Source organism: Corapipo altera, unplaced genomic scaffold, assembly GCF_003945725.1.
Source record: "Corapipo altera isolate COAL_440 unplaced genomic scaffold, ASM394572v1 24, whole genome shotgun sequence".
NCBI classification, from domain to species: domain Eukaryota; kingdom Metazoa; phylum Chordata; class Aves; order Passeriformes; family Pipridae; genus Corapipo; species Corapipo altera.
Window position 1 is genome coordinate 3,612,423 of NW_020884903.1, and position 11,732 is coordinate 3,624,154.

Below are 11,732 nucleotides of genomic sequence, written 5' to 3' on the forward strand. Positions count from 1 at the left end.
GCCAATTTCTCTGTTTGCCCAACAGGATCGTCCACTGGTGTCAGGTGCCAATCAAGGTGCTACTGTGTCATATATTGCTCCAAAACAGAAAATAGTTGGTTACTATCCCCACTCTTCCTATGGAATGAGAGTAATATAGATTAGTATGACAAGTAGTGTCTGATGTATATAGGTCATCTATCCAATAAGATTATGAATTTAAATCCATAACAAGAAAATTCTGCTATCATATAGAGCTTCTGAGTCAGCATTTGCAATAAAAACAACAGTTTTTATTTTGTGACTGATAAATTGGATCAGTTCACTCCACATCTGTTGAGCCAAATGCTCTGGAAAGAATATAACTTTTTATCTGATGGGATCTTTTGTTTATTGACGATAGTGTGCTTGGCTAGTACACATTAGACGAAAGTACTGTCCTTATATCAAGAACACAGAAATCAAACCAGATAAATCTAGAAAGACAGTATCCATTGGGAAATCCAGGGATTATCTGTTTAAATTGTTTCATTCTTGCAGAAACATTTCATCATGGATAATGGATACTACACTGTAATGGATGATACTATTTTAGCTGAATATAATATAAAATATGAATGTGGCAGAGAATCATTCTCCAACTCGAAATCCTGCTCTGATAATGCTTAAACTAGGTTTAAATTTAAACAGTTTCTTATATTATAAATCTTTTCATAGTCCACTTAAATAATTTTCTGGTACTCCTAACAGCTGTTTAAGTGGACAACGACTCTTTAAGTCCCTGGATGATGACAGATTCTGAAGCATGTATTCTGTCATCCTATATTCCTAATATATCTACTTTTAATAAGGACTTAGATGACATATAAAGCCAATATTTAAATAATACTTTTCTCAAATAAAGTTGGAGTTTTGTTAGATTTCCTCTGCCAGTACAGACTGCTGTGTCAGCCTTTTCGCAATTCTGGAGGAAGAGATTTTTGATAATAATAAAGAGGGAATTGAGATTTACTACGGAACATTTTAAAATAAGCATTCATTAAACAACATTAAAGAAAGAAGATCGGGAAAATATGTGTCCGTTAATGTCTTCAACATTCACCATAATCTGTCGTCAACTGACTGCTTCTCCACTTACCTGATCAATATTATCTAGTGATTTGGTACAGTTAAAGAAGATATTGACCCAAGCTAAGATTACAAATATTGTAATCACCTTTTAGTTACAACTTTTGAAATATTATCTCAGGATACAAAGAAAACTCACTATACACATAAAGGAGTAAAAACTCTTTATAATGCCACAATTCTTAGTTTTGCAGACTTCTCTTGTGATGACATCTGAGAAGCAGATATTTGTACCTTTTGTGCAAGTCCAGGCCTTAAATTTCCTCCACTAAAGACAAATGAACTGCATGTCAGACTGCAGCAAGGTAGGATGAGTTCAGAACCAAGCACGGAAGACAGGTAGAATGTATGTAGGGGGCACTTATTTTCCTCTTAATCTCAGCACATCCAAGTAGAGTCCTGTGCAATGCACAATTATTACACTACCACATACACTCGCTTCTTAAGAAGGAGCACAGTCCTTACTTTAACATAATAGTACCAGCAAAACAATCTTTTTCCTCCCTGTTAATACTGAGCAGTTACTCAATCTGTGACCTGGGGCAGAACACTGCTTACTAAACTGTAAGCTCTTTCAGGACTTAGTACAGTCTGTAAACAATGCAGGTGGACCAGCATCAAGGAGCATCAAACAGACCAATTCTTGGTCTGTATCTTGTGTTAGCAAGTGAAAAATAAACTGCTAGGGACAGATGATTTGCAAAGATGGGCAACTTTTCAGAACAAAAAGAAGGTCCGAAGTGCAACTATGAGACAACTCATCTTTATCTAAGGCTCTATTCCCTTCCTCATACTTTTGACCATTTTTAGGGAAAATAGAACTCCAGTATTCCTTTTTCTAGGATAACAGGCTTTGGTGTTTTCTCTAGAGAGCCATTTCAAACTGCCAGTGCTATTAAATTGATCTAAGAATGTTCTGCTATTCCTCAGATTTTGATGCTCTTCCAGATTGAGTAGATTAGCAACATTCAGGTCTGTATGTATTCTTCTGCCAAGCATGTAAGGACTACATAAAAGAAGTAGAAAAAGACCACAAATAGTTGATATGAATATCCAGTGCCACCACTAGCATGAGTGTGTCTTATGGTAATTTCTGCAAAAGATGTTTCTCCCTTTTTGAAAAGAGAAATTTTATTCTATCGTCAGAAATAAATTCTTTTGGGTTTCCGCACCTGCTGAAAATAATAGAAGAAACAGCAAGAGTAGGTGTGAATTGTGACATTAGTGAATAGCCAGAAATACTGCACTAACAAACAATGCAGAACCAATTAGACCTTTAATGTCAATGGTAATATTATCCCATACTGAATGTGGTTAAATAGACAGCTTGGAATCAAAGTCAGCAAATTCTTACTGTCTTATTGTTAGATTTAGAACTAACACAATTTTTTAGAACTATTTTAATACCCGTATTCAATAATTCATAATTAAAAACAACTGCAGTTCTACCCAAGTTTTGGAGGAGAGTGCATGTGGTATGCCAAATACATACAGTACATAAGTTTGAAGAGTCTTAAAGTGAACAGTTTATATGGTTACAACCATACAAACAAATAAAGTTTGGACTAGCGCAAAAAGAGAATCATATAAGAGTGGCTCAGTTTTTCTCTTTACTAGCCAAACAGCACCAGCACCACCATACCACAGCTTACCAGCCAGACAGGAATAACTTTATATTAGAAATATGAGAAGAAATTATGGTATTGTTTCTTTAATTCTTACAGATATCACAGGCTGCTGAGTCTTGGATTTTTTGGTCTGCTTTTCTCTAATGTAACAGCTGACTCACAGATCTCCCCACTGACCTCCAGGGACCACATTTTCTTTATCTGGCCTTTTTGCCTCTGTTTTATCATCTACCAGCCTTCATGTATTCATTGTACTTTTGATGACACAGGGACCAGAAGGCATAATTATGAGAGAACAAAAAACACTCATGATACAATTCTAAGACATTCATATTACCAAAATTCAGTACTGTACAAAAATTAGAAAACAGCTGCTCTGACCACACTTTGAAAACACAGGTACTGTATTATATTTTTTAAAAAATGTGTTCTGTCATCTTCAACTGTAGTAATTTTTATTCAGAAGTCACATCTGAAGAGAGAAGCGAATATGGTGGTGGCTGTTTATCAAGCTTTATTAGATGCATCAATCAACGTGATAGTTAAAAGCATTACATTGTGTAGTTTGTAGATATTTTTTAAAGAAATATTTTTTCTTATATCAACAATCTTTTCATATTACTGCATCTTTTATGAGCCGAGCTTATTGTGTGCACACTGCATGAAAATCAGCTTGAAAAAGTCTTGTGGTAGAAGAATAGGAAATGCTGAAAATGCCACAGAGATTTTATGTGATATTGCTTAGCAAATGCACATTTGTCTAAATAGCTAAAAAAACCCTGTTCACAAGAATGTAAGAATGGAATTTCAGATGGAATGACCATGGGAAAGGGAATTGTTATGAATTACTAGAAATGCTCATATTTTAGACTACTAGTTGTCTTCCAATTTCTTTCATTGGTGACAGAATTCAAATCATAGTACACAAAATTAAGGGGCAATGAGAAAGAAAAACAGTTTTCCATATTCTGTAGAACTCATTTTCAAGTAAAAGACTTGAGGAAAAAATGAAAGTAATCTAATCCAGTTAAAGAATAAGGTTTTAATTAGGCAAATGGCATTACTTATTTAATTTTTTTTAAAATATAACCCTCTCTTCCATATTAAGAGTTCAGAGGAGGTTATGATTTTTGATTACTAAATCAAATCCATCATAGATTCATGCAAAGGAATATTTTTTCCCACTGAATGGCGATAGTTTTCACTGTCCAAATATGCTACAAGAATCCTGTGAGGTTCAGAGACTTTCACTAATAATTTATTTCCTTGTAGATCAAAAAACCCAAATCATATTACTGTGTAAATACAGAATCCCATAGTTCAAATGTTTGCCCTTTCATGCCTATAGGAAGATATTTTAGATAATATTTTGGACTGAAGTCTAGTAATTTTTGTTACTTGTAGCTAACCAGGGCTATAGGAACCACAAGACCTGTTGTTGGTATTTCCATGCTGAATAATACATTAAAGTGTTTTGCTTAAACTAAGCTTTTCATGTGAAAGATTAAATTCTCATCTACCTAAATTCCCATGTACATCAGTAAAACACAGATGTAATAATATTGTGCAAACTATAGACTCAGTTTTCATTTCCTTAATATCCAAGATATAATAACATATAATTTATAAGCGTGATATGAGTTACCAAAGTCATGAACCATGAAATTTGGTTGCTCACAGTATGGACAAAGAGACGTAGTTCATGAATAGTGGATAAAGATTTCAGACAAGGTATGTATGAGTGGAAAAGTGTTCAATTACTTCTTTGTTCAATGTATTAGTAGCCTACATAACAAACATCTCTTACCAGATAGACAACAAAAAGCTGCATGTAAGGTATTTGTGCATACTCACACAACCTCTCATTATTTTCTCACTGTGAATTAGTCAGGTCTTGTAACGATTCAGTTCTATAGCTGGCTCCATATCAGCACCTGCATTTGGATATTACAAACATAAATACATTTTTATTGCCATAAATGCATAAGTTTCTCTAAAAATTTATCTCATTACCACACTTTTGATAACTGTTTCTTTAAAATATTCTATTAATACAGTGTATCTCACGTAATCAATATAGAGCATGCATTATTATGTGCAGCAAATGAAACCAGAGGAAGCAGGTTCAAGAGCAAAAGTTTGGAGGGTTTTATTTTTTTATACAATATTGTATATAGAAGCTGTGGAATTCCTTGATATAGGATTTTGTGGAAGATACAAGTTCACCTGTTTAATTTGAGAGTGAAAGAAGGATATCTCCTCAGACTGCAGAAGTTCCTGAACATATAATTCTTGGAGTCTGAAGTTATGTTCTAGGGAGTCACCACAACATTCTATAGGGGGAGGAGAGATTGTTTCTATAAGACAAAATTTTTAAAATACATTCAGTCTTCTAGCACATTATTTGTTTGCTTTTCCTGGTATTCTAGCACCCTAAAATAGTCCTTAAAATATCTTACTGTCCGGAATAGTACAAGCAACTTTACCTGGTAGAACTGATTCGGCTGACTTTGGAGTTATTTGTCTCTTTTTTCTTCTTTGAATTTCTCTCGTTCAGGATTTCCATCTCTTCAGGAATAATGTTAGCACTCTGGTTGCATCCAAGAGAGTTGGTGCTGGTGTACCAGTCTGCCATATAATTCTGCTGTCAGTGAGGAATTTCCAGTGCCACACAGGGACCACACCAAGGTGTTATTGAAAACACTGATCACATTAGTGATTATGTTGTTGCAAGTGAAGTAGATCACCAGTAAATATTATCACTAGCTAGCATAGTATTTCTTGTTGTGTGAGTCAGAGATGTTGGTATTGGTATTGGCAGGTGGGACTTCAACTCCTCCTTCTCCTTATAAAGGGACTTACTCTAGCCTTCATCTTTAAGTGTCTGAGCTTACTGTCCCCAGAGCTACAGTTGCAGATGTTTTTCCCTTTTAAGAGCAGGCATGAGCCTATGTCTTACCAAACTAGATCACCCCCTTAATTCTAAAATATGGGAGGATAAGATACAGAAAGAAAGCTGAGGTAAGCCATACTGCTTCAGAAGTCAACAAATGAAAATAAGAGGCAAATATGAGAGTCAGAGGGTCACAAATGAAAAAATAGGAATGGGAGGGAGCCAAAGGACAGCTGCTTAGAATCTGCTGCAAAGTATGCTATCACATTGTACGGCAAGCCAATGCAGAGCAACAGCATGAGGCATGAATAGCCACCAAACTGCCAAGAGAGACAGTGACTGGAAGCAGGTTGGTGGTGCTTTTCCCATTAGAACAACTCATTTGGCTTGGAGGATGCTTCTTGGAATAAGTTGAATAAATTAATTTAATGGCTCACATGTGGCACATTAGCCACAATTTGAAACCTTCTGACACAAAGAATTTTCTTCCATGTATATTAGCCCTCCAGAAAGAGGATCAAGAAGAATGCATACTATACAAATTAAAGGTGAGACCAAACAGTAAACGTGTATTATTAAAGTCTATGAATTAAAGTATTCAATAGAAAAAGTAAATGATTTATTTTCGAAGAGAAGGGAAAATGGTTATGCTTCTCTAGAATTAAGTTCCTCATTAAAGGACAAAAACATAACATATTTTACAGCCAGTTTCAACAACACCTGCTTACTCATAAGCAAAAAAATTCTGTATCCTCCCAGTGCAAGTATATATGATAGTCAGTCAGTAACAGACAGCTTAGGAACAGGGCATTCAAATGTCATATTTTTTTCATATTTAAAGTCTTGGTGCATTTACTGCTTGAGATGCAAAAACCATACCTAAATAAGCCATTATCTGATTCCTCAACAATAAAAAGCCAAGCAGACATCTGAAGTCCAAAAACCAACTCCCTGCTTCAAGCCAAAGGGAAAAGCCATTGGGATAAAAAACATTACTTTAAAATTCCTTAGTTCCTGTTGTTATACATGCAATTTTAATTGCAGGACTACCTCAGGTAAACATAGCTAAGTAAGTCCTCTGCTACATGATTTCCAGCTAAGAAATCCTTTGTGTTTTTACAGTGATTAAAATTCTTGTGGCTCAGAGTAGTTGTTATCATGCATCCAAACTATTTCACCTTATTTTCCTAATTTCCTCATTCAGATTTTCATTTTTTCACTAGCTGGCTTAAAGTTTCATTTTATTGGAGCACATACTTCTGTGAATATTTAACACAAAACACATGTTCATTGTTTAGGCCTCTGAGAACTCTAAGAAGTGAGAAACAACTAGGAATTTTAACTGCAGTCCATTCACTTCAATACAAAGTCTTCATATCAAAGGATTCATATCAAAATGACTGATTTTTATGAACAGATATTTTCCTCAACTTCTGGTGTTAGGACAGCTTATATTGTGACATCTCCTACTTCAGCAGAGTTTCTGTTTTCCCTTTCCTATACTTAGTATGCAAATTGCCTAGAAATTCATGTGTCAACAGGCCTGACACCAGAAACTGAAAAAATGTACTAACTTTCTTTCACAACTGGTTAATGACACAAAACAAAAACCATGTTATTCTCTTGGATTGAAATACCATGTTATTCCCAGCTGTAGAAGAGAAACTGCCATTTGAAAAAAAATCATCAGGACATTTAAAGGAACAAGCGTTCAATGATTTCAGGAACACTTGATCCATATACATGTCTTAGAAGTAAACGTTTTCAAAGGCACTGTTCAACAGTAGGGAAAAGGGTTTCCCCTTACAAAATGGTTCCTATTTCTGGAAAGGAAGAGAGTGCCCACTACAGCTAACACGCTGGGGGCTGTCGGAGGGCTGTCATTATGCTGCCGTCAAACCCTACTCTCGACTCGTAAACAGAGCTATATCAGTTTAAATGAAAAGGGGGAAAGTCATTAAAAATGAATGAATATGTAAATGGATGAGACATTTTGGAAAGCAGTTAGTTGCACTACCTTCTGGAATCACAAACAATAGGGTTTTTTGACAGAAGCAAAATTCCCAACTACAGTGACTGTAGCTCAGGGAGTTTATTAATTAGTCGAATATAGCCTTCTTTAATTTTTATTTTTAATTAATTAAAAATCACAATACTAAGAGGATCATGGGAAATGGGAGTGATCTCAGGTGTATTTAGCAGTGACATTTCCTGCTTCAGCAAGAGGAAATCCACCTTCTGATTAGCAAAGAAAGCTATATGGCAGTGACAGAGGCATTAATGATTGATTGCACTGTCTTGTACTCTTCCATCTATATAACCCCTGTAAATGTAGTATAAGGGAGGAGATAGTAATATATGATTCTACAGCTTTGTCAAACATCATGTGATGTACCAGTCAGTGAACAATTATTTTTCCTTCTAGCTTTGTTTCCACATTGCTGTAGTGGTCTCTCATTGAATACACCACTTTTCAAAGCTTCCAGTTTCTTTCTCTTACCTAATTCTCCTTCTTTATGCAATTTTATTAAAATTGTAGCTTCTCCCTTAAAATTTTCAACACTTTTGGTGATTTTACAGAACACATTGGAATAAACTTTATCATTTGGGGGGATTGATACTGGGATAAGATGCAACAATTACAACAAAGTAAAACTTACTGAACACAATGCTTAAGAACTTTCTCAATAACACTTTAAGCCTCTTCTGATACTTAAGCAGCACTCAGTACTGTCTTTGGACAGAATATAATGTGCCTCCAGGGTTTTCCTTGGCAATTTAGGAACTGAGTTCCAATTGAAGACTTTGGTAGTTACCAAGATAAGTACCTTGAATGAATCAATGTGAATAAATAGATGAATAAAGAGAATTCTCACTTAATTTTTTTTTGGTTCAGAAGAAGAGCATCATTTGAAGCTGCAACAACTACAGGGCTGCTTTTCCACAAGTTAAACATCAATTTCAGGTCTTGCAGTGAAACAGGAAAAAAAGTCACTGACAGTTGGCACAATAAAAGTAAAAGTAACTGCACCAACAGGCTTGAAATGTTCTTCCTTACACAGAAGCCAAATTCAGATCTGCCATAAGCAGTAGTAAATCCTTTAAGAGTAACAGCATATTCAATTAAAGTTGCATTTGTCATAAATCTGAATGTAGCATTATAAACCCACATTAACAGCAGAAAGACTGCTTATTCCAGCTCTATAGTATGGCAGGGATGAGTGCAAGAAGGTAACCCCAGCCTCTCTAAAAGGGAACTTTGTTGACTGCTAAAAGCTGAAGTCAGAGCCAAATTATAAACCGATTTGCTTTATGCATGTCAATGCAAGACGAGTACCATTCATTGGCACGAATGTCTGCTTTGAAGTGTAAGAAAGACCCTTCTCTTTTCCAGGAAATGTGTAATTTTAAGATCAGATGACAGAAACTGGAAAGACTCATAATAAAATAGTCAACCAACCAGAACGTGACACATGACACAGTTGGGAGTTATGTCTCTATCATAACGAAGCACATTGTTTTCCTGGCCCATACTGTACAGATTCCAACTCTGCAATGGAAACAACAGAAGGCTTTAGGCATACATTGCTTCCATGACACATGATCAAGCCAGAAAGTTCATGATTTCGCACCAGATTGCAGACTCCTGCAGCACTCCACTGTTGATAGGAAGTGTGTTGGGAGCCCACATTTATCCATTTATATGTAAGACTGAAAATGGTCATCCTGCCATGCTCTGTAGACACTGGATGCCTCCTTCAATACAGGAGTCTTCTGGGTTACCAGTTTTAACTCAGCTGCTTTTTGACATAGAACTCAGCTCCACATATAACTTTTTCATGATAACATCAACAATCTGCTTTTACAAGTCAGGTCACTGTTTTTAGGAATGTTCTTTGGGCAAATGTTCTCCAGGCAAATGTTCTCCTTAATTATACTGGCACAACCATATCAACTTTAGAAAATTTGAACAAATATAAACAACAGCAAAAGCTGGACACATGATTTCAAATCAACAACTAGCTGGTCCTGGATGAAAGGTTCTGGATAGACTCTAATGGACTTAGTTCCCTTGCTAATTCATTGAGAACTAAAACATAACAGAATCTCTGGAAAATATATCAAAGAGGTATTCAACGAGCATAATTATATGAAAGAATCAAATAACATGAGTTGGTAAAAGGCTATCCAGAGGCAAAAAATAAAGAAACAGTTGATGAGACTAAATCAAACAAATGGATTTATTCCATCTTAGAAAACATAAAACCGTGATCTGAAATCTTGAAACTAACACTTCTAAGTCACTAATAATGGATTGTAGTGTAATATAAATCACAAAAGAAAAGAGCATTCATAAATTCCATTTTTAAAAAGTTAATTATGCATACTCATACAAGATAAAAATATGCTATTAAAAAATACTCTCTCATTTAGGAAGTGGAATAAGAGGTTCTAATTGCTGAACAAATAAGTTCACTGTGAAGCAATGTTTGTCTGGTTTGATCAAAATATTCAATCCTGCTTTTTATGACCATGAGTCTAGGTTTTCATGTTTTGATTTTAATAATATTTATGCCTTCTGAAAGCTTCCTGCCCATGAGAAAGCTTCTTCTATTTAGCTGCATTGGCTTTCATGGTCATTCATTTCTGTAGACTTGACCAGAATAAATTTCAATTTCAGCCTCACAGTCTCCTAAATATTTACTCATTTGGACAGGATTCCCTAGGGCCTCAACTGAGACACAAAATACAGACTCACTCTACACCCTTGCAAAAAAGTCTGCATAGATTCGTTGTAGGGTTTACCAGTGTCAGTTTCTGTGTTCCACTTTCTCTCATCACAGGGTCATTTTTCTTTATCATTCTTGCCACTTTCCCAGGCTAACTCCATAAAAAATCTCTAACTATGCAGTCCACTAGCAAACCATTTTAGAGAGTCATTTGTCTTTTCCTTTGGACTCAAAATGGTTAGCTCATCCCATGAATAAACTCACCAATGGTAAAGTTTGGGCCTTTTCACAGATAATGGTTTCCAGGTTTGCCCGTGCCACCATGGAAGTTCATAGTATCAGTCAGAAACTGAGTTTGGGGGTTTTTTTGGGGGGGTGGGGGTTTGGAGGGTATGTTATAAATAAAACGAAAACATTGTATCTGGTAGATGACATCCAGCTCTCCTCTACTTAAGTCACATGTGTCAAAAAATTATTCACCTAAAGTGTTCGATCAACAGAAAATATTGATTTTTTTCAAAGATTTGGTTGGGGGTTTTTTATAACTTAGGGGAGTTTTGAAGAACTGAGAGGAAGCTGGAGTGTTTTTAATGGATAATTCACATATAATTCAAGAAACAGTAAGCCTATAAGCAAGGCACTGACTACGGACAAAAGCGGCAAAAAGGTATGATATGAAAGTTGCTAGCAAACCACAGAAGAGTAATCTAATTAGCAGGCATTAACACTGATATATGTAAAGCAATTCTTGACAAACAAAACTGACATAATTTTGATATGAAATTGCAAGTTCACATGATGAAGATAACACCATTGGACCTGCCGTCCTGAGAACTGCAGATGGGAGTCACCAAGCAGATGTGTTTCACATAGAACCTACCATTTAGTCCCCTGGTAAGCGTCACCACTGCTAGTAACAGGCTGTAAGTTTTGTCTGAGTTTGCAAGGCTTCTGAACTGAGGTTCTTCACACTGGTGCTGTCTGAAATTTTCTTGGTTTATCTATTGCTTTGTGCTATTTGATTTAGCTGTGACCATTGCCCTAATCAAACAGGTTTATCTGATTTATTTAGTTTACTTCTTTTTTAACTGTGTGTAGTAGAACTGCGGTTTTATACCAATAGCAGTAGCAAATAGTTATTCTATGTAGCGTGAGATATTTTATGGCTGGATCAAAGATGCAGTGTAGAGAAATATAGATTTGGTACAATAACACAGGCATTGAAAAGGGGAGAAAAGGGTGCAATCAGAGGAGTAGAGGTGAGATGAGAGATGGGGCACAGGCTTGACATTGGAGAGTCCATGGCTATAAAATCCCCACTAATAGTCGGTTAAAAAATGCCTGGACCTGGACAAAATTTTGTTAACAGGTAAA

At 35.7% G+C, this 11,732-nt stretch overlaps 1 long non-coding RNA gene across 1 annotated transcript in view; it reads right to left on the bottom strand.

The window, feature by feature from the left end:
• Window positions 1-1,281: 1,281 nt before the first annotated feature.
• LOC113950705 overlaps window positions 1,282-11,732 on the bottom strand; it is a 12,702-nt gene continuing 2,251 nt past the window's right edge. The window contains exons 2-3 of the long non-coding RNA XR_003528860.1: window positions 4,590-4,669; window positions 1,282-1,375 (exon numbers count right to left, since the gene is read on the bottom strand). This is a non-coding gene — a long non-coding RNA (uncharacterized LOC113950705). The remainder of the gene's footprint in view (window positions 1,376-4,589; window positions 4,670-11,732) is intronic.